This window comes from Gopherus flavomarginatus, chromosome 10 (genome assembly GCF_025201925.1).
Source record: "Gopherus flavomarginatus isolate rGopFla2 chromosome 10, rGopFla2.mat.asm, whole genome shotgun sequence".
Classification (NCBI taxonomy): domain Eukaryota; kingdom Metazoa; phylum Chordata; order Testudines; family Testudinidae; genus Gopherus; species Gopherus flavomarginatus.
Window position 1 is genome coordinate 45,155,252 of NC_066626.1, and position 27,886 is coordinate 45,183,137.

Here is a 27,886-nt window from a genome sequence, read left to right on the forward strand (position 1 = left end):
TCTTTGATGCTAAGGGCAATTAGAAGGAGGGGAGGAGAAACCAACCCTGGAGCTTGGATCTACTTCTCTATCTAGCTTTGTACTCAAAGATTTTTAATACAAATAACAAACATTGCCCATTTGCCCCTTTCACAAGCTTATTTGATTGGCGTCAACTAAACTACTTTCAGCACAGAAGATATTAGCACAGTAAAGTTTTATTTTGTGATAAAAGATATTTTTTTAAGGATTCAGCCAGGAACTCTCTTATTAACACAAATACAGGAAGCTCTTTAAGAGTGCACAAGCATACATTGAAATGTTGATGAATAGTCTGTAAGTCCATTACAATGCAGTTCTGTAATCATGGTAAAGTGAGTGACTTTAGCTCACTAGTGTCTATCAGCAGCAAGGTTAATGTAAATTATTTAGAATAGTAGAAAGTCAGTGCACTAATAAACTGTCTACCATGAAATATTGTCTAGTAGTTAAAACACAAGAGTAGGTGTTAGGAATGGAGCTGACTTCTGGATCTCATTAAGTTGCTCTGTGGCCAAAGACAAATCACTTAACCTCTCTCCCTGTCTGTTTGCCATCTGCAAAATGTGGATACTCCTACCTTTCCCAAGAAGAGTTGCAAGGCTTAATTCAGTGATACTTTGAAAGCACTCTGAGATGCTCAGATGGAAGGTTGCATAGAGGAGTAAAATGTTACATTAGAACTTGGAAACAAACACCTCAGCCCTGTCTCAGTGTTTGCTCCCATCAATTCCTGGGCTTTGTCTTGGCATTTATATGACAGAGGGAGATTGTTATCCAGAGACAACATTGTAATCTAGTGATAGTATCTTTTCAATCAGTTAGGGATCAAATTTCACCCTTAAAAAACAAACCCCAGTTCATAAATAAATATCTGTGCGCACACTAAATCAAGGGCTCTGATACCCTGGTAATGGGCCTGGCTTCAGAGAGGGGTGGGTGGGTGTGAACAGAGATGTAAATAATACATAATCATGCACTTTACAGGATTAAATCACCATTTTTGTTAGTGGATGTTTGTCACATTGTACATGTTTTCTGTGTTACTGGTTTCTTATACCATTAGATCAGTTACTTGGCAGGTTCCCAGAATGGCACTTGTTCATGCTAGACTGCTGGATATAAACAGTTGAAACTGATTATCCATGGCTGCGTTCACACAATTTTCATTCCTTTAAACTTATTTTAAAAGGTCTTTTTTCCCTCTTTATATACTATAAACCATATTCACAACCAGTATAACTGTGAACTCTTGATTTTACTGTTCTGAGAGATGGTATAAAATGTGCTGGAGGATGTATGGGAAGGTGAAAAATGTACGCCCATGTTATGTTTTCTCAACGTTTGCAGCCTTATCTGAGATTTTAGGTACTTAAGATAGGATTGTGCTTTTGCTGTTCAAAGGCTTCATCTCTGACATGGATTAAATATTTTGTTGATTATTTTTAGGATAAGCATTATTAAATGATGGGACTACATATGTGGTAAATCTTTTAATAAGAATGCATAATTCTCTCAACAGATGAGCAGAGAGATCTATCTTCCAGTGATTTGATTGTACTCAGATAAATAATACAGTTATGTTTTGAGTGACAGTATAAATGCAGAGGTGTAGGTGTATGAATGGCTGTTCTGTAAATGCTAAGAGTTATGAGTTCTTTACTGATATTTTTATTAAGATATTTAACAATGATATCTTGTCCAAAAGATAAATGCACTATGGAAAATTAAACTGAATTTTGGGAAGTATCAGTTTAGTTAATTTTTTTTAAAAATGCATATACATTAATTAACTGCTCACAGGGTCAAATCCTGAAATCCTCACTCTGGCAACCCCTCAGTCCAAATTGACAAATATTTTGCTTACATAAAGGGTGAATAGTTATGATATATACATACACACATAAGGCCTGGAGCCACATAACAGTATGCTGTGATGATCCTGCCATATCTCAGGAGGTAAACAGTGTCCGCTGTTGTTTAAGAAGGAGCATTATATTTGGCTATCACAAACTTAAAAACAGCTGGATTCCTGTCTCCCTGAAAAAGAGAGCAAAGCTGCATCAGATTTACAGGCTGACTTTATTGACCATGACGTGTCACAGTTACAAAAAGTAAAAGCACACGCATATGAATGCGTGGTCCTAATTGAAAATGTTGTAGCTAAATCTATGACTGGCTCATTTACTTATCTGAGCCAGAACTATGGACACCAGGGTGTGGGAAGCCGCAGTATATTTCCCCATCACATATATGTGCTATTTCAAATGTCTGCTGAGTACATGTTGAATCCGTGGGTCTCCATTTTATGTCGCGCTATGCCCAACTATTCACTACAGTTAGTAGGCTTTTCAATTTGGGCCTTACCAGGACTTGATTTTTCAGAGGTGCTGAGCACCTGAAACTCCTACTGATTTCACTTGGAATTGTGGATACTCATGACCTCTAAATATTAAGTCCTGTGTGTCAAATTTGGGTGGTGTTTAATCATACAAATAGTGTATTACTAGTTGCATTAAGGTCAGATCTCTGTTCTGGTTCCCTGGTGGAACTAGAGGACGCTTGTTCCAGGACAGTCATCACCCCCGTTTTTTACTGTTTAGATGCATCTGACTATGCTTGCACCCAGTGACACAGGTACATACCTGGCTTTGAAGTGCCACCAGGCTTATCCCTTCGCCAATAATCATGGTGGTGATGATTGCACATTACCCTTACTAACTCCTTCAGCTTCGTGTTGCTACTGCTCATTTAAAAAAATAATTTTTAAAAACTGTTGTACTCTTTTATTAAAAAGGAAAAACCCTCCTTCCTTCCACTTTTGGCTTGTAAAGACCTCTCAGATGGCCATTGGAACACTTCCCAGGACAATGACTTCAAATATTTATTCAGACTACTTTTCATGATACTCTTGTGCTTTACCAACTTTCTTGCAAATAACACCATGATTATCTGCATGTTTGTGAATAAAAGGGTTGTGAATAATGGCAAAGTAGATTAATAGACTTTATTTGGATCATTATTTGTGAATGCTGTTTTCACCCATCTCTGCTTATAATTTCCCCTGCAGTTTCAACTGGATTCAGTATTCTTTACTTACTGTCCTGAAGTGTTGGGTAATGAAACTTGCAGCTACACAGCTGTCCAGTTTCTTCTCAAAGGTGAATGCATTACAGTGGTTATTGCTATCTCGCTATATACACAGAAGTATGTAAAGCAGTTGGGAACTTTTGGTATGAAAGGAGACATACTATTAGATGATAAAACTAAGAATTGTACAGAGGTAAATCAAGAACAATGGCTGATTGCTCAAGTTATTGTATTTTAACAAATATGTATTCAGTTGTTCAAAAGATCTTGTCTGTCAGGTGGTCCTCCATTAAGTGATTTTGATAAGTGGCATTAATGTAACAGATTTCCACCAAATGAGACTGTTTAGTAAGGAGAATAAATTTCCAAGGATGATTTTTATGTGTTTGAATATTACTTGATTGAGGGCCTGATCCAAAGCCCACTGAAGTGAATGGAAGACACATTGACTGCAGTGAGCTTTGGATCAGGCCTTGATATCACAGTTGTTTAAAAGTATGATCCTATGACTGACATTTCCAATCAGGTTTAGGCTACATAACAACTCTCTCTTCAAAATTTGCATTATAAATGGTTCATGTAATTCAGGGATAGAAAAGGCGTATTGTGTCAATCAATCTGTCCTGCTGCAAGTATTTGGTTCTTTCCTATGGTATATTTTTGAGTGCTTCTTAAATACTTGGGTCTTATTTCACATTGCTAGGATAGGGGTGCCAGTGGGGTTTGCAGTTTTCTGGAATGTATTTGGTACCAGGGAGGGGAGATGTATTTGTGCACCCTACTCTTGGTGTTCTTTCCCATCTTTAACAAGGTGAGAAGATTATTAGCCTAGGAGTACGGTTGTCACAGACCAAAAGCTAGATGTTTACTTGAACCATTAGGCAACTGTTAAACTGGAACTTATCCAATCTCTGATAGAGCTTCCTATTTATCTGAAGAATTCTGAGTCCCCTTTAATATAACTGTCCAATTTTGTTATAGTTTAACAAGTGATGTCTAAAAAACTTAGCATTTATCAATATTAGAATACACATTTTAAACACAAAAAAATCCCTTGACTTACATTTTTTCCCCTAATATAAGGTCTCTGAGAGAGTCTCAAATAAATGAGAAAACATAGTGTTTAAAGAAGAGGTTTTGTGCTCTAGAGGTCATTTAAGACCTCCTGAACACTTATTTCAAGGTTATGGAGAATGAAGTACAATATACCCATATGTTAGAGTCTGAGAACTTTCTGGCTATATGTAGAACTATGTATTTGCTCCCACTACATTATGCTCTACATAATAAAGGGTTGTGTTTCTAATGATGGCAATTATAGCACTAGAGAGCTTGGCTCTTGAGGATGGTGTCATAAAAAGAGTTTAAGTGCCTGTATTACCAATTCTGAATGTCTTTAATTAAACAGGAGAAACAAAAATAGGAACAACGAGGAAAACAAGCACATTGCTCTACAGACTCCCTCAGGATTATGATCCTGATCCAAACCCCATCAAGTCAATGGGAGTGTTGACCTCAATGTAAAGTGCCATCCAGGAGAATTTGAGAGTGGCGAGGAGCAGGGCTGGGGCCAGTGGACCCACAGTTATTTGGAAGTGCTGTCCACTCCTCCCCAGAAGGCAACTGCAGCACTGACGGCCTATGAGTAGCTCTGATGCTGTATAAGAAACTAGGGAGGAGCTCATAACCACCAGCAACCATGCTGGCTACTCAAGCTGTGCTCTGGGCATAGGACAACTCCTCCAAGTAAAACAAAGCACATGGGACATGGCAAAGAACCCCAACATTCCTTTGTGCTTGTTACAAAGTCCAAAATGCCCTAATGCTTGTATCCCTTAATGATGTCTATATGGGGTGTGTGATTTAAAAATACTTGCCCTGTCTTAATCTATTGACCTTCACTCTCTCTTGGATGTCTTCTCTTCCCTTGCTCCTTCATATATCTAGCTGTAGCATGGTGGACCCCTGCTCCTGCCCAGAAGGGGTTAAAAACAGCCCTGAAAGGGGGCTGTGGCTGGGGAAAGCAGCCTTTAGGCTGCTTTGATTGGGGGAAGTGGCTGCAGCTGGGGCCATGCCCCAAATGGAGCAACAGGGTCTTATAGGAGGGCCAGGAAAGCCAGAAGTAAACAGTCTCTCTCTGACTGGAGAGGGAGACAGGCCTGGCTGCTTGGGAACTCACCCAGGAGACCTAGAGGAAGGCAGGGCTGGGGAAAGGCCTTAGGAGCGGGGAAGCCCTAGGCCAGCAACTCCCCAGGCTGTAGGGCCTAGTTCTAGGCCTCCTAGGTGCTGGGCTTGCAGAGGGGCAGCTGGAGGGTGGGTAAAGGCAGCCAGTCCAAACCCTGTTGCCTATGATGAGTGGCTGATACTGCAGTCTGCCCCAGTGAACAGGGGCTAGATGGAGACTGGGCAGTAGCCATCTACTGAGGCAAAGTGGGGCTAGAGGGTGGGGGTCCCCCGGGAAGGGGAAACCCTCAGAGAAAAGGGTGACTGCTTGGGGGCAGCACTCCATGTAAAAGGGCACTAGGTCCAGGGAGGGACATGGGCCAGAGGACAGGTGGATCACTGGCCTGCAGAGGGTGCTCCGGGCTGGACACTGAGCTAATTCCCTGAAGACACCAGCAGGGGGCGCCACAGGGGTGAGTTGGCTGTCTACACTAGCACATTTCAGATTCTCTTCTCATTTCTACTCAGCTTGACAGTTTCATTTCAAAAACAATTTTTGGTTCCCAAAAGTGCATGCTAAGACTTTTATGATTAAACTTTTCTGACATCATTTCTTATGGCTTTTTTCTGATGCTACTTTCATATTTCATACCAGTGTAATGATACCCCTGGCTGGTTTGTCAGTGGGGACTGAACTGCGGGAACTCTGAATCTAGAAACATGAACCTCTGCTGCTTGAGCTAAAGGACTAGGTCTAGTAGGAGACTTGTGAAACTTAACATGGTTCAGGCATTAGTAGGGGACAAAGCCATATACTGGGTTACTGTGGATTAAACATAGTTCAGATACTAGAAGGAACAAAGACACATCTCACTAGTGTGTTACATACTCCCCTGGCCAGGGAAGATTGTCCTGGACATCAGAGATTCACACCATCCATATCCTTGTAAAGGCCACCCATTGTAATGCTACCCTTGGTTGAATCATATGCTGGAGTTGCACCTGGGACCACTCGAACTAAAAGCATGAGTTTCTATTGCTTTGAAAAAAAATGACCAAGTTCATTAAAGTGGCAGAGGAAGCAGACATATAAAGCTACTCTCACTAGTCAAGTGTACATGTGTCCCTCTCTAGTGGCTGGATCACACAGCCTTGAGTCCACTATTGCGACCAAGCTAATGGACCTGCTCCTTTAGGTCATGCAGGCTCACATTTTTACATCCAGAGGTCCTGTGTTCGGTTTCTGCAAGTGATCCATTCAAGGTAATTTTTACATCAGTACTGAACAGTTATAAGCATTTCAACATTTGTATTGTTTTAAGCCTATTGCAGCTTTTTAGCACTCTATACTTGCCAGTAAATGTTATCCACCTGTACACGGATGAAGTTTAACTTTGAGCAGTTTTTTTCCCCACTGTAATTTTTAATTTTTATATTGTGTAAATGGACAATATATGACCTGGTATCCTTGTTAATTCTGAGTTACTGACATCAGTACTAAATAATGACTTCAAACTATACACATGAAAACTGCATGACAATGCAGTCACATGCAATACTATGAAATGCTTTTTAGTACTAATTAGAACTGAAAATGCCAGAAGAGAGGCTATGCAGTTGTACATAGTAAGTTTCCTATCTGAGAACTCATATAAGTTCTCTGAGCATGTGTGTTATTCATAAAGTGTAAATATAATATTGATATTCTGTCTGCGCAGTATGAATTTGAACTTAGAAGAGCTAGTTGGAAGCTTTTCATCAATGTTTTTTAACAGAAAATATCACTTTCATCAAAATTGAAACATTCCCATGGTAAACTTTTTTTCATTTTGGAAAACTTGCGTTCTGGAAAACTTTCATTTCAGGAAATTCCAAAATGAAATTTCAGATTTTAAAAAATATTTTTACATTGTTTCAAAACATCTGTTTGTAGTACTGCATATTATGCACTAATACTAACATGTCATATGATAGTTGATATATCATATTTTTTATTTTATTTTTAAAACCATTATGGACAGCTGCTACTTAGTACTGACAAACATTTTATGATGTTTTCTAGATCAGTGTTTCCTGTTTGTGCTGCAATGAAACAATTTGATGAAAGTATGCTACTATTACTGGCATGTTATGAAATAATATAAAAATGAGAATCCATAAAATATGTCAAAACAAAATTTCCAAATGTCAAAATGAAATTGAGTTTCATCCCGCACTAGTACACGTATCAGCTGGTTATTCTCAGCAGCTTGGCTAAAAGTTCACTTAAACTCTAAATGGTCAAGGCTTGATTTTTAAAACTGCATACCCTAACTTGCACATGCACTCACATTTGCATGTACAAATGTGCAGTTAGATGTATATCTGATTAGCACATGCAGTGAAGATAATTACCTTTGCAAGTCAGGTTCAAAACTGCATGGGCACAATTTTAAAAATCAGGACCCATACTGTTTACAGAATTTAAAGAAAGAGAATGGATCATTCTGTAATACTGTGTACAAGTTAAAAGGCTTTATGACTCTTAGATTCATGTTTGTTGAATATACTTACATGGACTTGATTCATTCCTGAACTGTATTTAATATTCACTGCAATTCTAATTTTTATTTAGATTGATGTAGCTACGAACAAAATGAAAAGGAAATTGTCACTTGGGATACTGGATAATTCATGTTTAGGTAATTGGTGATCTACGTTGCTTAATTTTAATTCTAATTAACATACATTATTTTAGAACATGGGCAATAGGTTTAGTAAGGCTCCCCCTTCCCCCAACTTTTTTCTAGAGTGGGACCCATGTGTCTGAATGTAAAAATGTCACCTGCTCCAAACAGCCCTGACAGAATATATACCAGAGATACTTACTTCTCTGAAGCAAGACTCATAAATTTGGGTTAACTCCAATGGGAGCATGCAGTTTTTAATCAATACTTTTATTATGAGTTACTGTTCTCCCTCACCTCCAGATATGACCCTTCCCAAACCCCATCAGTCCACAGGGTTAGAAATTGCTTATGCTCTGCTAGAACATTAAAAATGTGCTGTGGTTGGATGAACAATTGAGTGCTTTAAGCCTCAAATATTTTCCCATAACTACTAACTATGTGTTAGAGCAATACTCAGGCAGGTAGTAGCATCATTACAATGGCACTTCTTCTTTTAAGTGACTAGAAAAAAAATAATCTCAGAATGCGTAATATTTCCAGCCTGACAATTAAGCCAGCCTTAGCCAATAATGTCTTCATCCTAGCATTTCCATTTCCTCTCATCTGCTGAAGAAAAGCTAGGATACGTTTGGCCTTGGTGCTCATAGGGCCAGACTATTATGCACAGACCTAATGCAGAGCCATATTGCCAAAGGGAAGCACTGCCCAGCATTGTGACACAGCAACTCGGAGTTTTCCGGTGCACAAGAGAACAGCAGCATCTCTTACAAGTGTCTGTGGGGTGCAGTACATGTTGCTCCTTTTGCTGCTTCCCAGTTCCACAGGCTGGTGCAGAGAGAGAAAGGTAGGGGCATTTTAGGGGGCCCTACCAGGGAGCACTCACTGCATAGGTGTGCAGAGGAGAGGTAAGGCTTATATACTGCCTTCTCTTTCCTCCCCCATTTACCCATTCTGGTTCTCAAAATTTGGGATTGTTCCTATTCAGAAACTTGTTTGGCCCATTTTATAAGATGCTAAGTCCAGATCCAAGCTTCTTCAAAGTTCAGGGGTACTCAGGTCTGGAGTCTTGGTTCAAATTCATCCTTATTTTATTGCAGTTGCTTACAGCCCCATGTGTAGCTTGCCAAGGGAGCATTGTGTATGACTGCTGTGTCCACACCTCCCTAGAGCTGGCTGTTTATATACACTAGATAACTGTTGAAGTGTCACAACAGCTTGCATAGCACCAGAAGAAGACAGGGGTAGGCAGAGAACGAATGCTGAACGTTAAAGTTAAATTGAACTTCAGCATAGGCTAGATATGTCCTGGCATTAGTGCTATGATAAGAACATAAGACTTGTGAGAACCGATCAAGCCTTTTGTTCATCAGATCCTGAATCCTGCTTCTGGCAGTGGCCAATACCTGGGTGCTACTCAGCAATTAAGAGACTATTGGAGCTGGATATAAAAGTTGCTCCCATGATTAATAGGCGGTTGCTGGACTTGGAAGTGTTGGGGAATGCCACTCGTGTGTTATACATTCAGCCTTCAGCTTCAGAAGTTGAATTACCTAGCTGCTTTGATAATAGAACTTGTCCTATGTTTCTGTTAAATCATGATAGCTTCATTAAATAAAGCATTCTTTCTCTAACATTCCTTTTCATGGTACTGTAATTCAATTAACGACACCCCCCCCCCTTATAGCTGTTCATAATATTTACAATGAACAATATATTTTTCAAAAGCCCTTTTTCTCTTTTAAAATTGAGTGTAAATAGACTTTGATTTTGACCTCTTTATTTTCTGCTGACTATTATTTATACACTTCATCCAGACAATCAGCCTCTAGATAGCTAATTTAATGTTTGTTGGGGTCTTTGTTATATACTGTTTGCTATTTGATTTGGGTAATGGGGGACTAAAGCCACCAAAGTGATTATTTTTTTTATAGGTGTGAAGAACTATCTTGCATGAACATGCATATTCATGTGAGAACAAAAGCATTTACATGTGATTAAGCATATATGCACAAACACAAGCTTCCTTCTAACATCTGTGTGAACAAAACTTTATCCGCTTGGTCAAGAACAGCAAACAAAAGGAGAGTTGTACTATTGAATTATGTATTCAAAAAAACTGTCCATAGAAATCTCCCAGATGTATTCTTGTTCATTATGTACAGCAACAATGTAAGTGTCTGTTCTCATCTGCTGTTGAGAATTAAAAGCACACTGTAGCAAATATTTTACCTGTGTTTCTAGTGGTAGAAGGTTAGAGTATTGTATAGGAAAAAGGTCAACTTCCTTATTATAATGAGTAACTGAAACTTTCATTTCTTAAGCAATTTTTTTCTTCTACTTACTACTGAGCAAAATAAAATGATGTAAAAAAAGCAGATGATACTTTACACCATAAAAGAACAGTGCTGCATCATTGTATGTTAGTTTTTGTTTTATTGGGATGATCAGTATCGGCATCTTACTTTTAAGTAATTCTAAGTTGTCAAGAATCTTGGATGTGGACTAATTTATTACACTATGTGAATAAGTGACATCAGGTCCTGATCCTGGCTGAGCCTCTCAATTACTTTGTCATCTTCCTGTCCCTTAGTCATTTCATCTGACAAAATTAGGTAAATGTTACTTATATCCTGCAAATGCAGTGAGCAGAGCAGAATAATTAAGTTACTAAAAATTAACCCTTTAATTTCTCAGGAAGTTTGACTGTTTTTAATAATGTGTAAACCACAAAAGGGTTAATATTAGAAAACATGTCAGCAGTTACATGTTAAAGTTTCTTATGTCTTGTGTTTAAGGAACATTGTTTCTGAATTGGTTAAAATATTTGGACTTGAAACTTAAGCTTTGAATATGTATAATAGGTACTTTCCATAACTTTTTGTCTGTATACTGACTAGAATATCTGTCCCATTGATTTCAATAGAATTGATCAAGCAACAACGTTACCTAGATATAAGCCACAGAAAACTGTTTAACAACATTGTTGATAGTGCATCTTAGTTGTTTAGACCATTGATGCACTAGTCTCACAAAAATACAAAGGTAATTAAATTCACAACATTAAAAATAACGTTTAGCATGTGGCACAAATGCGCTAAAGGCTTCAGGGTTAATATTTGTTATTATGTCCACAGCTTGGCAAATAGAGGGGAAATTATTTGCTAGCATGCTTGTTGCTTTTGAATAGCTATTGATTCAGCGTACCCCTGGTGTTTTGCTTTTTCTTGAACTTTTATGGGAAGAGGTATCTGTTTGCACAAATGTTGGGAAAAAGCTGTTTTTCATGCAAAGTACCTGTATTCACAAGCAAACAGGAATATTTGCTATTTGTGATGGAAGTACTCATGTCCTGTTAAATAGTTTGTCATCTAGTTAAATAGCAGACATAATACAATGTGATTTGGGTGACCAGTAGCAAACCATAAGTAATAAATTGTCAAAGGCCTAGTTGAAGCACATAATTAGCAAAATTTTAAAACTTGGGTGGCTGCTTCAGTTTGATTTCCCTTGCTTTTGGTCTTACTTTTTAGCTGTTTCTGCTCTACTTTCACAGTCTCTGGCTGACAAAAATCAATAATTTTGAAAGATCTTATTTTGAAAATGTTATGGGCCCCCATGTGGGGAGTTGTGTATGTGCAAGCCTGGTGGATCAAAGTATCAGCTGGTATAAGTCCACAGAGTTTTGCTGATTTACACCAGTTGAAGCTCTGGCCCAACATGTTCACAGATCCATTCATTGGTACAGTTCCCATTGTGTTCTTGTAGGAACAATGCCATAATTTTCACAGTGCTACAGTGCATTGTTGTGAGGCATACTTGGTTTTATTCCGTGACTAGTACCAAAGTCTTTCACCCCTATTATTTCAATCTACCCCAGTTTTATAGTGACCAAAAGTCTTTTTCATGTAATGGCTGTTCTGTGGCCTGTGTGAAATGAGCTGGTTCTCTGTTCAGCTCCTCTTGCAGAGTCTATATGACAGAAGCCATGAAAACTGACCTAGCTTAGCACATCTTTGGGCTCCTTTTCAGAGAAACTAAAGTTTAAAAGGATATTAAAACTGAAAGCTCAGACAACTAACCATGGTCCTACAGAGCAGTGAAGAGGCATGGCAGGAAGGTGTAGTGGAGAAACCTGCTCCCTGTGCCATTTAATACCTGTTCTGCAGAACAGAGTTCTCCATTTATCCACAGATGTGTTCTCTCTGGCACCATTCACAATCAGACTCGTATGTAATCCTGAATGTACATTGCCATGGGTGGTGCATAACGGAGGCTAGGGGAAGCTAAGTGCCTCTAAAACTCTCACTGCTAGGGAGGGGAGAGTGGCAGATTACCTGGCCCATGCCCCGGGAGCCGCAGACAATTTGGGGCCCCTGGAAAAATCTCCCCCTGCCATGACTCTGGGGCTGGAGGAATTCTTGCTCCCCACCGTGGAGCTTTTCTGATCTAGGGACTGCAGCAGAGTAGGAGGAGGGAAAAAAGGAATAGGAGGTGGAATGGGGGCGGGTCTGCAGGAAGGGGGCAGAACAGGGGTGGGGCTGTGGACTGAATGGGGCGGGGCTGTGGGGAAGGGGCAGAGGGAGAGAAGGCTCTTGGCTTTCAGCCTGCCCTGGCTGGCCCAGGGGTCTGACAGCAGCAAGTGGGGGGTGAGGCCTTTGCCGGAAGAGGGGTGGGGCAGGGGGCTAGCCTCCCCAAGGGGAAGCTTTCAGTGTATATTCCTGCTTGGAAATCAGCAAGTAAACCACTACAAGATGCGTAGGCACTATTGGAGAAGTGCTGATAATACATCTTAAACATGCATCTCTTTAATATGCAGAGTACACAATTGTACTGCATGACATCTTTTCTAGTTATATAAAGGTGCCTATTTTAACAATGAAAGGGGAAAAACACCAGACTTGGCAGATCATGAACAACTGTATGTTCCTAACCAAAATGATAAAATCAGCCCAGAATTACTGCTTTCTGGATGTTGTAATTCCAAGGAAGACAAAACAGTGACGTTGATCGGTTTATACATGAGCAGGAAGGGGTAATAACTATAGTTGTGTTTACACTACGCACCTTTTAGCAACTCAGCGCAGTCACTAAAAGGCGCTTTTTGTTGGCAAAACTTTTGTCTTTCGAAGGGGGGAAGGGGGTGTGTGTTTTTCACACCTCCTGAATGACAAAAGTTTTGTCGTTCAGGTTCCAGTATAGACACAGCGTAACTGACATGCTGGTAGGATTTGTTTTAAACTGCTTGCTCAAGTGTGATCTAAATGTTGAACTTTTTCAAAACCATGTATAAGAGGTGTATACACTAACCCCAGTATTTCTTAATAGGATTTGCATGTGTGCCTGCTACACTCCACTTTGAAAACATACCCTATAGGTCTAAAATCCATTCACCTTTTTTGCAAATTCATTTCCAGAATAATCCATAGTATGTACAAGAATGTTCTTGCATATGAATTAGCTTTCGACATGTGTCGTGCACTGTGTGAATCCGAGCCTTGCTCCTTGTTTGTTTTCAGTAAACAATGTCCCTGTGCCTGGGAGTGCTATAGCAAAGCAGTGAAAATGGCTAGTATTCTAACTATATTATATCCCCTCTCTAAGCAGTGCGGCATTTTTATTTTGGTAAACAGTCTAGGATAAAAACTTATATGTATTTAAAAAATCTCAAAAATTCACTCAGATACAATCTCGAGTGTGTGAACAGATGAATTCTAGTACAAAATCACAGAATCCTAGAACTGGAAGGGACCTCGAGAGGTCATCTAGTCCAGTCCCCGGCACTCATGGCAGGACTAAGTATTATCTAGACCATTCCTGACAGGTGTTTGTCTAACCTGCTTATTGGGGATTTTTAAGATGGAGACTCCACAAGCTCCCTAGGCAATTTATTCCGGTGCTTAATTGCCCTGATTAAGTTTTTCCTAATGTCCAACCTAAACCTCCCTTGCTGCAATTTAAGCCCATTGCTTCTTGTCCTATCCTAAGAGGTTAAGAAATTTTTTTTTCTTCCTCCTCCTCTTTGTAACAACCTTTTACATACCTGAAAACTGTTATCATGTCCCCTCCCAGTCTTCTCTTTCAGACTAAACAAACCCAATTTTTTCAATCTTCCCTGATAGGTCACATTTTCTAGACCTTTAATCATTTTTGTCACTCTTCTCTGGACTCTCTCCAATTTGTCCACATTCTTCCTGAAAGGTGTCACTCGGCATTGGACACAATACTCTAGTTGTGGTCTAATCAGTGTGGAGTAGAGCAGAAGAATTATTTCTTGTGTCTTGCTCACAACACTCCTGCTAATACATCCCAGAATGATGTTTTCTTTTTTGCAACAGCGTTACACTGTTGACTTTTATATTTAGCTTGTGATCCACTATGACCCCCAGATCCCTTTCCACAGTACTTCTTCCGAGGCAATCATTTCCCATTTTGTACGTGTGCAACTGGTGGTTCCTTCCTAAATGGAGTACTTTGTATTTTTCCTTATTGAATTTCATTCCAGTTACTTCAGACCATTTCTCCAGTTTGTCCAGACCATTTTGAATTTTAATCCTATTCTCCAAAGCACTTGCAACCCCTCCTGGCTTGGTATCCTCTGCAAACTTTATAAGTGTACTTTCTATGCCATTATCTAAACATTGATGAAGGTACTGAACAGGAGCGGACCCAGAACTGATCTCTGCAGGACCCCACTTGCCATGCCCTTCCAGCATGACTGTGAACCACTCTGGGAATGGTTTTCCAACAAGTTATGCACCCACCTTATATAAGCTCCATGTAGGTTGCATTTCCCTAGTTTGCTTACGAGAAGGTCATGTGAGACAGTATCAAAAGCTTTACTAAAGTCAAGATATACTATGTCTACTGCTTTCCCCCCGCCATCCAAAGGCTTGTTACCCTGTCAAAGAAAGCTGTCAGATTGGTTTGACATGACTTGTTTTTGACAAATCAATGCTGACTGTTACTTATCACCTTATTATCTTCTAGATGTTTGCAAATTGATTAATTATTTGCTCCATTATCTTTCCAGGTACAGACGTTAAGATGACTGGCTTGTAATTTCTCAGTTGTCCTTATTTCCCTTTTTATAGATCAGCACAATATTTGCCCTTTTCCAGTCTTCTGGAATCTTTCCTGTCTTCCATGACTTTTCAAAGATAATCGCTAATGGCTCAGATATCTCCTAAGTCAGCTCCTTGAGTATTCTAGGATGCACTTCATCAGGTCCTGGTGACCTGAAGACATCTAACTTGTCTTAGTAATTTTTAACTTGTTCTTTCCCTATTTTAGCCTCTTCTGATCCTACTTCATTTTCATTGGCATTCACTACGTCTAATCACCACCAACATTCTTGGTGAAAACCGAACAAAAGAAATCGTTAAGCACCTCTGCCATTTCCACATTTTCTGTTGTTGTTTCCCACACATACACCCCACATTGAGTAACAGGCCTACCCTGTCCTTTGTCTTCCTCTTGCTTCTAATGTATGTGTAGAATGTTTTCTTGTTACCCTTTATGTCTCTAGCTAGTTTGACCTCGTTTTGTGCCTTGGCCTTTCTAATTTTGTCCCTACATACTTGTATTATTTATGTTCATCCTTTGTAATTTGACCTAGTTTCCACTTTTTGTAGGACTCTTCTTTTTATTTTTAGATCATAAAAGATCTCCTGGTTAAGCCAGGGTAGTCTCTTGCCATACTTCCTATCTTTCCTACTCAGTGGGATAGTTTGCTCTTGTGCCCTTAATAATGTCTCTTTGTTTTTCCCCTTAGACTTGCTTCCCCTGGGATCTTACCTACTGTGACAAAGTGGGAATGTTCATAATATTTTCTCTGAATACTTTGTGGGTGCCTCAGTTTCCCCTATGCATTTCTTAATATCTAGGTGGTGGGATAAGGGTGTGTGATTGATGCAGAGCCCGAAAGGGCCAGTGTGCTGCTGTCTGCACAGAGAATGGCCGACACCCTGTCTCCTGGCAACTGATAGCCTGGGCCTCTCCCCTGCAAAGGTGCCAACTGAAGGTGTTGGAGACCATAGAGCTCAGGTGACCTCCTGGCCCAGGAAAGAGGCAAAGGCCAGAGGAGGGGCTGGAGAGTTTCAGTTTGAAGCTGGCTGGGGAAAGAGAGGGATGCCTAGACCTCTTCTCTCCTCCCTCACAAGGGCCATTGGCGGCAGGGAGGGAGAGGAGGTGGGGCACGACACAGCATGCTGAGGGAAGAGTTGGTGGGGGGAAGCTTGGCTGCCAGCAGAGCCTGCCCTACAGCAGCCGCCGGCAGGACCAAGCTTGCTTCTGCCCCCACCAGAGAGGGCGGTAGGCGAGGAGTGAAGAAGAGCGGGCTGGGCTAGACAGGATTGTTAATGGCACGGTGCTGCCTGCCAGGGTTCAGCAGCGGGCTGAGCAGGGCCAGCGGCAGCGTGCCATTAAAAATCGACTCCTGTCTTGGCACATGTGCCATAGGTTGCCGACCCCTGTGTTAGCTGTTTAAAAAAAGCCTCATCCACCTCTTCTTCCTGGCTAGGGGGTCTGTAGTAGACCCCTATCATGACATCACCCTTGTTTTTATCCCTTTTATCCTTACCCAGAGACTTTCAACAAGTCTGTCTCCTATTTCCATCTCAATCTCAGTCCAAGTGTATACATTCTTAGTATAAGACAACACCTCTTCCCCCTGCCTGTCCTTCCTGAGCAAGCTATACCCTTCTATACCAATATTCCAGTTGTGCATATTATCCCACCAGGTCTCTGTGATGCCAACTATGTCATAGTTGTGTTTATTTACTAGCATTTCAAGTTCTTCCTGCTTATTCCCCATTCTTCTCACATTAGTATACAGACATCTATGATACTGATTTGATCCCATGCTCCATTTCTGTCTTTTCTCTCCTTTATCCCTGCTATAACAGCCCATGCTCCCCCCAGATTCTGACCCTTCTCTCAGGTCTCCATGTTCTTTACTTACTTGTGGGCTTCAGTCATCTGCCCCCTTCAAACCTAGTTTAAAGCCCTCCTCACTAGGTTGGTCATTCTGTATCCAAATATGCTCTTCCCCTTCCTCGATAGGTGTACCCCATCTCTGCGTAGCAGTCCTTCCTGGAATAAGGACTTTATGGAATAATGATTAAGGAATCCAAAGCCCTCCTGGTGACACCATCTTCACAACCAGACATTCACCTCCAGGATGCATCTGTCTCTGCCTGGGCCCCTACTCTTGACCAGAAGGATAGAAGAGAACACCACCTGCATTCCCAACTCCTTCACCCTTACTCCCAGAGCCCTATAGTCACTTCTGATCTGCTGAGGGTCATATCTTGCAATATCATTAGTGCCCACATGGATGAATAGCATGGGGTAGTAGTCAGAGGGCTGGATGATCCTCAACAACCCCTCCGTAATGTCTCGAATATGGGCCCCTTGCAGGCAGCATACCTCCTACGATGCCATGTCAGGACGACAGATGGGTGCCTCCTTCCCCCTCAGGAGATAGTAACCAACCACCCCTATCCCACATTTCCTCCTGGGAGTGGGGCTGCAATCCTCCCAGCCTTGGGGGTGAATGGCTTCTCCTCCTCCTCCTTTTGGGGGTGATTCCTCATTTCTCATTGCCGGGGCAGCATATCAGTTTTCCATCACCATGGTGGGTGGATTGGGAATAGGGGTGGAGCACTGTCTGCTGCCAGAAGTAACCGGCTGCCAGTATCCTCCCTGTGACAGAGCCATATTCTCCTCCCCTGGTGGTGTGACAGAAATCCTCTGTAGCTAGATAGCTTCCTCAGCCTTGGATCTCTCCATATGAATACTCTTGAGGAATTCCTCGTGGGCACTGATGCTTCTCAGCCTTACCAGCTCCTCCTGTGGCTTTCCCATGTGCTTCCTGAGAGATTCCACCAGCAGACACTTTTTTTTTTGCACTGGATTGTTCCTCCCGCCCCTTCCAAGCCTGGCTTTCTGAGAGTGGGAAATGCAGACCACAGTCTTTGCAAATCCACACCAGGAGCTGGGTAGAGGAATCCATGGTTAGGCTGTCTGTCTGGATACAGGCGCAGGTGGAAGAGAGAGGAGCAGTGCTGGCACTGGCGATGTGGCCCTTCCTACCCATAGCGATTTTATTGCAACTCCCTCCTGCAAACTCCTTCTCTAACTCCCCTGTTTGCAGTCCCCTGTTCGCTAGCCTAGCAGGCAAATCGTTGTTAGCCAAAACAGAAGAGGTTGTCCAGGACACCAAAGCATACAGTTGAAACCACAAACAGGTTTTAGTTCAGATGCCATGGCTGCTTCTCTAGGTTCCTCATACATTGTTGATCTTATAGGAAAGTATGTCAATCTTCACAATTTAAGGACCAAATGTGGTGCTGGTGTAAGCAGGTATATTTTCAGCAAAGTCAGTTGTGTTATGCCAGGCTGAATTTGTCCCCAAGTGGCATGAGTCATTTGACATGAGTCATTTGACATGAGTCATTTGACACCTTACATTTTTATGAAGAAAAGCTTAAAGTAGATGGGAGGAAAAAAAAGTCACACTTGCTGTTTGTTTGTGGGCTGTTTTTAGGTAAATATTTAGAGACCTCTTTCCCTTCAGCCAAAGAATGACAAACAAAGCTCCCTCAATTACTGAAGGTAATTTAAAAGTTAGGATGTAGTTTAATTGATGTTTAAACCTGATTTCCCTGGAATGAATACTGTGTCACATCCACATAGGTGCTATATCATGACCAACAATCAGGGAAGAATGGAGTATACACTAGATAAGTTTCCAACCTTATACACCATCTTGGAAGAAATTATAGCAACTATTTTAAAATAACTACACAGTACTATGTTTTGTACTCAAAAATAAGCATTTTTAAAAACAAGATTAGTTTCCATAGAAGAAAGTAATTTTGCTTCAGGATCCTATCAGTTCAGCCACTATTTCATTCTTAATATAGCGAAATTGAACCTATCGCTAAATCACTCATACAAAAAGTCCAAAATAGCAACCGTAAACATGGCTCTAGTCTCATATGCTCTTTTTGGTTTATTCTGTTTTCAAGAAAATAACTGCCCTAAATCCTGCTCTTCAGATGTGCAAAGCTGTCAACTGAATCAAGACTCTGGTAATCTATAGTACTGGAGAATTTGAATCCTGAAATTCAATCGTTGCAATTTTATTACTTTGGGTGAAAGTGTTTTGTAATTTTGCTTCAAATATTTGGCTGCTTTCCTCAGGAGGACGAGGGAAAATTGTAGGGCCTATTTTTTACAGCAGAGGTAGCAAATTTACTAGATTCATCTGTATGAAAACCTTATAGTTTAGTTCAAGTTGGAATAATACCTTCTTTCATTAGGTAAATCTTACGTTAACTGACAGCAATGATTAAATTTCACTTGCTCACCTTTCCCTCTAGCTCTGAAAATCTGACATTAACATCTAGCCTCTTTTATGATGAGATGGCTGGAGCTGCGCCAAATATATTGATTAGCTGGTCTGTGTAGGCCTGTGTGGAACCACACTGGCTTTAGTGGGGCTCTGTGCAACCAAAAGTGTCTGAGCTTTGTAGCATTGTTCTGGGCCTTAGTTGGAACTAATATTACGATTAGTAGGTTTATTTGAACGGCTATCTAACAAAAGCCTGCTTTCTTCTTCAGGTGTGACAAATATGTCTGCAATCTCTGCTCTCACTTCCAGATCTGACCGACTGCCCTTAATAATCACTGGTTTTCAGCAGACTTGTCCTGACAGAGAAGGTAGGAAATCAGTAATTCTTGAAGATATGTGATTAGATTCGATGGGATACATTCTAGTCATTGTCATTTGGATATAATATTTGAATGTGATTAAGAGCTAGTCTTCTGTCTTCTAGAGAGAAGATTAAGTAGGACAATCTCATAGCCAAATCCTACTGCAGCTTGTCTACTTTACCTGGGTTACAGTCAAAAACACTTTTCTATAAAAGGCTAAATAGTCTATTGTTGAAGTTTTCTTATTGTCTGAAGTCTGCTGAAGCAATTGGAATGCTCTAACACAGATCGGCCATTTAACAGGCCCTTTCTTCAGTCTTTCTTAGAAAGAATACATTTAGTAGTTAGGTGACTCTATCCCAGTCCCATTAAAATCAGTGAAAAAAGCTATTCTATTCAGAGCAGTAGTGGGCCTAACATGTGAAAGGTCTCAGCTGCAAATTGCTCTGACTGAAATATTTGACTTAGTGGTCAAAACTGAGAAGTGAATTATGTTATGATTGTAAATTTAGACCAAGTTAGTTCTAAAAATTTCCAGCCATAGGAGTGGCCACTCACTTCTTAGCAAGAGTTAGTAAGTCAGATGATGAAATGTGGACTAAAGATCTATTGATCAGATTTTGAAGGATTTGCAGACCTATGAACAAGGTGGAGTTTGGAACCCCATGGTAGAATAAGTTCTCAGACTACAACCACATCCCATGGCAACATATCATAGTGCTGTGCCTTAACAGTTCTGTGTGGGGGAGTGGCCACTTGATGCATGATCACATAGATTCACTGGCTATAAACCCCTATCCCTGCATATGGGGTGTGCAGGTCTTGGGGCTTCAATACCAGTCAAGGCACTAGACAAGCAGCTAACAAGGGGCTGTGGATATGCTATGTATGTATGCTGTTCATAGACTGTGGCTGGATTATGCACTTCAGTCACAACTGAGGTGAGGACAAATCTCACTTTTAATGAATAAATGTGAATATCTCTTTAATTCAATGATACCAGGTAAAAATCAACATTGATTTTTATGTTTTATTTTGGCTGGATTCTCAAAATGCAGTTTGCTCTTTTTCTTAAGATGCATAGTCTGTAGGGTATCTTGGTGACAAGTCTCCGTGATCCAATGAAGTTCAGAGTTGTATTATCTGTCATCAATCAGTTTGGCTGCGATACCTCTGAGGTTGTTTTGAGGGGGTTTGCAGTCACTTTTGTACAGCAATTTCTCATTTCTAGCTCTTTTTTTTTTCTAGTACATTTTCACTTAGTAGTTGAATTCCTTTTTGTGAATCATTTTTTCTCCTGAAGGAACAATAAATTGATGGCAGCAGAAGACAACTGCCATCTCTCTCTTGCTCTCTCTAACATACAGTCTCTCACTTCTTCTCTTCAGTCTAGCTTTTCTATTAATCAACAATTCTCTGTAAAAACAGGCCCTAATCTTTGCATATGACACAAGTTAACTTTGATATGTTACATATTTCTTAATGTTGGTTTAAGAAAGAATCTGTCATAAAAATAGTTTTCCACTTTACTAATCACACATAAAAATATTGATTATTTCTGTGCTTCATTCTTAATGTAAAACAATGCATCCTTAAATGAACCTTAGCCTATGTCTCTAAGGTACTTATGAAACAGTCTTTCAAACTACCCAGGTTGAATTTCAGTTATGACATTTGTTCTAAACTAGTACAACAATCACACTAGCTGAATACATTCAAAGGCCTGAATATATTTTTATAATGCACTTTTATCCAAACAGTTCTGATTAGGTACTCTTGATTTTGTGAAGAAGTTTGAACAGCATACTAATAGGGTCATATGAAGACTACTGATTTTCATGGATTTTGACACCATGTATATTCTCTTATTACACATGGATGTATTTTTTTTAAAGATAAAGTAGAATCTTTGTATATATCAGGTCTCATCTTGAATCAATGGGAATTTTGCCTGAGTAGGGACTATAGTACTGGGCCTATCATTTGCAATATTGAAATATATAGAATAATAGGTTTTTATTTGTTTTTAAGACCTTGTGTACGTGGAAAAAATGTTTGGGTGCAACTTCAGGTATAAATTAAAAGCTTGTTTGTCTTGTTGTGAGCCACCCACTGTGTCATTCTGGTAGAACAATGACTTTTTGTTTGGTGGTTTGTTTGTTTAACTTGTATCTCTCTGGAAGGAGTTCAAGCTAAATCAAAATAAGAGAGCTACTCTCCTGCCTCAGTCATCTTGTTGGCAATCTGAATACAAAAATTAGCAAGAACAAAGTTATACATGTTACAGAACTATTTAAATAATCCCTTAAAACAGAGGCTAATTAAACAATGTATTATATAGGGGGAAATGGGGACAGAATATGGAAGATTAATAAATTTTGAGGCCAGAAGGGACCATTATGATCATCTGGTATAAACCTTGTCTGGTCACAGTCCTTCCTTTATTTTTAAACCCTCTCTCCTATTACACTGTACTAAAGTTACATGGTTGTGAAATCCTTGACTGCTATTTAAAACATGGACACTCATCTGGTTTTCCTTCTTTAATGCTAAGTGCATTTGATTTTTTTTGTAAATAACTGCATCCATTTGGTTTTTCTTCTCAGAGACAACAGAGAGAGTCACTGCTATTTTAGTTTCTGATTAAAATAAATATGTTTGAGCAATCCAAAAGAAGGATAAAGCGGGCAGGCAAAGAATAAAGAGAGAGCAATAGAAAATGGGTATCTGTTTTAGTGCAACATCCTGAGAGAATGAAGTCAGCAGTAAGCTGTTTATCAGCTGCTGAAGAGTTCACAGCCACTGTGCTTCATGTCTGAGCATTTGTTGTAAACCTGCTGAGCGTTTACTTTTACTTATGACTCTCTTTTTGGCTGACTTACATCTTCTTGTTTCTAATATCACCACCCTCCACACATTTTCTATAATTACATTTGTTCTTGAACTGTGGTTGTACTCTGAAAAGTGACTGAATAGGGCAGCTTTTACTCAACAAATCTGCTCCCCGTGTTCGTTCAGAGTCATGGCTGCTGAATGACCAATATTTTTTTTACTATTTTTCTCTCTATAGCTCTGCAGAGAGTGAAATGGATTCTAATCTGGCTGGTGCATCATCAATCAATGATTGGTCTCTGGTCCTGAAAGCAGCACAGAGAGCCAAAGCACTAGTGTCAGCACACAGTGTTTGCTGAGCATCTATGCAGAGAGACAAGTAGGGGGGGAAAGTGAGTGTGATGAGGCAGAGAGGGCGTGACCTGCATGTAGATTACTTCCATGCAATCCAGTGACTGCAAATAATGGGCCAGATCCTAAGGAGGTGTAAAGCAGGATAGCTTCACTGAAGTTTAGGGCACTACACTAATTTACACCAATTGAGGATTGGGCCCAGGTGTGATGTCTCCCTCCTCCCCCCACAACACCCTTTACTTATATTGTTAGTCTACCTAGAGCAGTAGCTTTATTTCATAAGGGTTCTTATCTTCCTACCATCCTACAGGGCTCTCTTCCCCTCAGCTTAGGTTACTCTGCAGCAAACTGAACCTAAATTCTGAGGCAAATTCCAGTCGACTGTGTGGCAGACTGGAAATTTACAGCAACCTGCATTTAAACTAAGAAGTGGGAGGTTTGGCTGAATTAAATATATGAAAAACAAAACACTTATTGCAATAGTTCATGTTATTTTGATATTAAATTCCATTTATTTTTCAGTGTCTGCATTTTCAATTATCAATATGGTGCAGATTTTTTGCATTAACAATATGTTGCTGCACCACAGAAGGGGTGGAGGGGGAAGGAAGGGAATTCTGACCAATTGTCCTTGGGAAGCTAAGTCTTCCAGTTTGATTGTTCATGAAGAAAATGTCATAGTAACTGTTTAAAAGCATTTCTTTTGTTTTCTGAGTGTTTGCCTACAACTTTTTGTGCCAGGGTTCTTTTTTTATAAGATCTGAATCTCCCACTTAATCACGTAAGTGTCCTCACCTTACGGTCAATTAAAATACCACTGCCCCCATCAATCTGAGACTGAGTCAAAACTAAAGGTCTGTCATTTATTTTTAATTCAAGAAAAAAATTGATCCGTAAATAATATTATGGGTAATATCTGTCTGGTTTGAAATAGACACTGGTCTAGTCTCCACTAGTGCTGCCAGCTGCTGTGATTGACTTGTCACTATAACTACATTCACAAATGTTCTGTCCATTCAAGGCAATAGGGAATTGCCTAACAGGGTGACGGCATGTTCATTTGGGCTGTGTATCAAATCCTGGATTGTGCTTTGCTGTATATAAGTATGTGTTAACTTGCTTTGGTTATTTTCACAATGGACAACCCTCATTCTACCTCTGCAGTGCTACAGAACACATAGACACACATCCTGAAAGACAGGAGGTTGGGGGTTAAAAGCACTTTGTCTGCTTTTTGCTGTTTTCTGATATTTAGAGGCAACTACTGATTTAGGAAAAGGAGAGAGCCATACTGATACAGTACCTGTGCAAAGTGACCTAACAGATTGTCAATTTGTTCACTGACATAACAAGGCATTTCTCTTTATCACTAGGCCACTGTGTGGAGTTAAAGCATTAAAACCACATAAATGGTAGGTAGGTGCTGTAGCCTAATGTATCTGACATGAGTATGCTCAAAGGCAGTTGCAATCATATAGATGGGATTCTTGGGCATGCTTGCCTCTAAAGACCCACAAATGTTTAACCTTTCATATCTACCATCCGAGGGGATAAGCGTTCAGAAATAAGGGGCAGGATTGTGTTTAGCCGCTGAGAATTCCAGCATGGCACTTTCTGGCTCAGTTCTGTTGCTCCATCCAGATCCTTCTCCTTCCCCTACTCCTGAGGCAGTTCAGTTCTCTTTGCTTTACTCCATCTCAGCCCCTCTGACCACCCTTCCTAGTGACTGGCAGCTCACAGTTGCTGTCCAGATATCACTCAAACCACCCCTAGCCTATCTATTGTCCTTATGTGGAGGATATGAAAGCTGAACATCTTACTTGCCCAGAGAGCACTTCTATTTGTCCTTCTGGACAACAGGATTTTCCCCAGCCTGACCTCTGAAGTGGTCAGCTGGTAGTAGACAGTTGAGGAGGGTTGGGACCTGGGGAGTATGGAAGCCACTTCTGTGATTGTGGGGTAGACATATTGGATTAAAGTTTCAGCTATATTGTTGACATCTAAACACCCCCATTTATCTTGGGCCACATTTATTCCTATGGTTTTTGCAACCATTAGGGAAAGAAAAAAATTAAATGAAAGGTTATAGACAAGGCCACCAAGAGCGGGTTCGGGCCCTGGTGGAAAAAAAATTTCGGGCCTCCCAGCAATGTTGGACCAGCTAAACAGGGCCGACAAAGCCGGGCCCCGGGCCGCCTTCCAGACCACCAGGTCTGGTAATTTGTACCAGCTTCCCCCCACTCTTGTTTGCCCTGGTTATAGATTGGAGCTCTAATTCCAGGGAAGGGATGGACCATGCGGTCATGGGATCACAAATACGCATGGTCCTGATCATGAGTAAACAAAGCATTGAGTTCAGGAGCTTTAGCTGTGGGTCACTGTTGCTCTCACCTGAATAAATAAGCTTTGACTTTCAATTGCAAGGCTATATTCTTTACTCAACTACCCCATGTTACTCCACTGAATATGGCTATGAATATTGATACCATGCAAATGGGGGGTGGAGGGGGACACTGGAGGCTCGGGTCTGTCAAAGGCCCAGTCCTACTCTCAGTGAAGTTAATTGGTGGCTAAACTTTCATTACAAAGGAAGCAGAGCCCAAGTGAGCTGATTTGAATACCAAATGGTTCATACTGAGTCACTCTTATCATATATACATTATCTAGACTTTTGCTTAATGAATCCATCTAGCAAAGTTAGCTTACTAAGACAGAACCCCCTCTCTTTAAAACTTTTCCCTCTCAAAGATATCCTTTTTGTTGGTTTTGAGCTCTTCACAGTGGAAAATAATTGTGAACAGGGAAAAAGAGCTCACAAATTGCAAAAATATGTTCTTTTACTCAAACAATTGCTTTCCTGTCTAAATGATATTTGAAATGCTATATTGAAAACTTACGCAAGTGGTGGTTACATCTTTTATGAACTGGTCTCTTAATGGCTGTAAAAGCGATATGCTTTAAATTTCTTTTGTATGATTAATATCAGCCATTTTCCATTTACTTTCATTTGTAAGTACTTTAAACTCTTGTCATAAAATGGGGAAATGGCTTGTGTATTTAAGTGTCATAATTCTTCTAACCTTTATGCATATACTAATTTTTCAAGTAGTCTACTACATCACAATTATTGATTTTTTTTTTAAAAACATGAAACTTCTACTATATGTACTATTACTGGGCTTTGTTTCCATTTTTCATCATGAGAAATGTTTTACTTTCCCAGCTAAATTCTCAGTGTGTATTTTTAACTCTTTACAACATAAAATGTATAACTTTCAATTGCCAAGAATCAAATAGGAGAATGCATTACTGAATTATTTGATTTTTGTATTAGATCATCTTGTAGTGGCAGAAATAGGATTTCCTAATATGACTTCTCACTTCTGTCTGAATATCGCCCTAGCAGCAAAGTTAAATAACTTAATGATATACTCTCAAACTGATACTTTGTTTATAATTGCAATTATGATTCTCTGTTCCATATCAGCTGAAAGTCCTGCCGCAGACAGAAACCAAAGATATTCCTCTGATATTATTACTGAAGCATTGACACACAAAACAAAGCATTATCAGGGCTGAATGAATTTAAAATGTCACATTAATAGAAAAGAGACTGACACGGAGATTATGACAAGTGTGGTATTAATTTTTTTGTCCCTTTTGGAAAGAATTAATATATACTTTAGAGCATTTTAAAATAATAAAACTTGTTCACTTTTTTGACATTCCTGTGATTTTTATTTACCACATTGCATAAAACTACAAGCTATTACTAAAAAATCTGTTACTGGTAACTGTCAAATATCCTGTAATTCTTTTATAAAAGTGTTGGTCCTTGTTGGAGGAAATATAACACCATTCAAACTGCCCCAAAGAACTATTTTTATGCTTCACTATGTTGACCTTCAGGATCACAAATCATTCGTCATGCAGAGAAGCTATTAAACCAAACCAAGGAATGAAAACAAGTCTCCCTTCTTTGTGGTTTAAAGGAAGATTTGCTACTGAATAAGCAAAGTGTTGCAAATCTGACATGCTGTTGTACAAACTTTAAAGACTTGAAAACAGTTTAAGGCATTATATGGCACTTACCTTATAAAAAAGCAGCAAGGAATGGAATCTATGTAAGGTCCCCAAACAGTAATCAATAACTGATGATCCTTTATGGTATTATTTTGAAGTGCATAATCTGAAATTAGAGGGCATTTATTGACAGTTACAATATTCATTCTGTTGAAAGAAAGATTTCTCATACACATTAACAACACAATCTATGTTGTTTGCTTCCTACAGAATACAAGGACAATGATTTATTCTCAAAAAGCATTTTCAGTTGGGTAACCTATACTGTGCTACATTAAGAGCTTAGACTTCATGTCATGAAACAAGACTCCAGCACACTGAGTGAAAGAAACAGATGGGAGTAAGAGAAGGACAGATGGCTAACAAATAAAAAAAAAAAAGAAAAGAAAAGAAAAGTAGACTACAATAACCATTTTCAAGACCTGTGTGTTAACTGGCATGTAACCCATTTTCTTTGAGTTTTATTGAAAATGTTGGCAAATATCTGAAACCGCAGTAAGTTAGTGCACATTAGGGAACTTTTAGTACTCAACTGAAGGTCCCCAAGGACACTTAGCGCTCCAGCATGCTGTGCACTGCAGATTTACACCCCAGGTTGCTGCTCAATAAGTGTTTGTGCAGACATGTTCTTAGACGGGTCCCCAGGACAATCTAAATTACAGCTGTGGCCTCTCTAGCTCCTCAAGCAGCCCAAGATCAGGAGGGTGTAAAGATGGCTTAGATGCACAGTGCAGAATCTCACCATACATGTTTACAGATCATATACACTGCATGACACAAGCAGCTGTAGTTTGTTGTCCATGCTGCTCCACTAACATGCTTAACTCTGACTTGTTTGAAGCAGACCAATCCCTATAGTTCAAAGGGCAGTTTCAGATTCAAACCCTACTCAGTCTTTAACCCCTCTGGTAAGTGCTAGTCTGTTGTTGTTGTTTTTATATGAACTCCAGTCCCTTAGA

The 27,886-nt window shown here is 40.0% G+C and overlaps 1 protein-coding gene across 3 annotated transcripts in view; it reads right to left on the minus strand.

Moving 5' to 3' along the window:
- The window catches only part of B3GALT1 (beta-1,3-galactosyltransferase 1), a 334,916-nt gene that overhangs the window by 54,370 nt on the left and 252,660 nt on the right, over positions 1-27,886 (minus strand). For 2 of the 3 annotated variants that reach the window (XR_007768334.1, XM_050916293.1), the window contains exon 3: positions 26,937-27,033. The gene's annotated coding sequence lies outside the window, so the exon portion shown is untranslated. Of the gene's footprint in view, positions 1-26,936; positions 27,211-27,886 lie in introns of those variants that run through there. The other variant, XM_050916295.1, reaches the window with a different exon arrangement.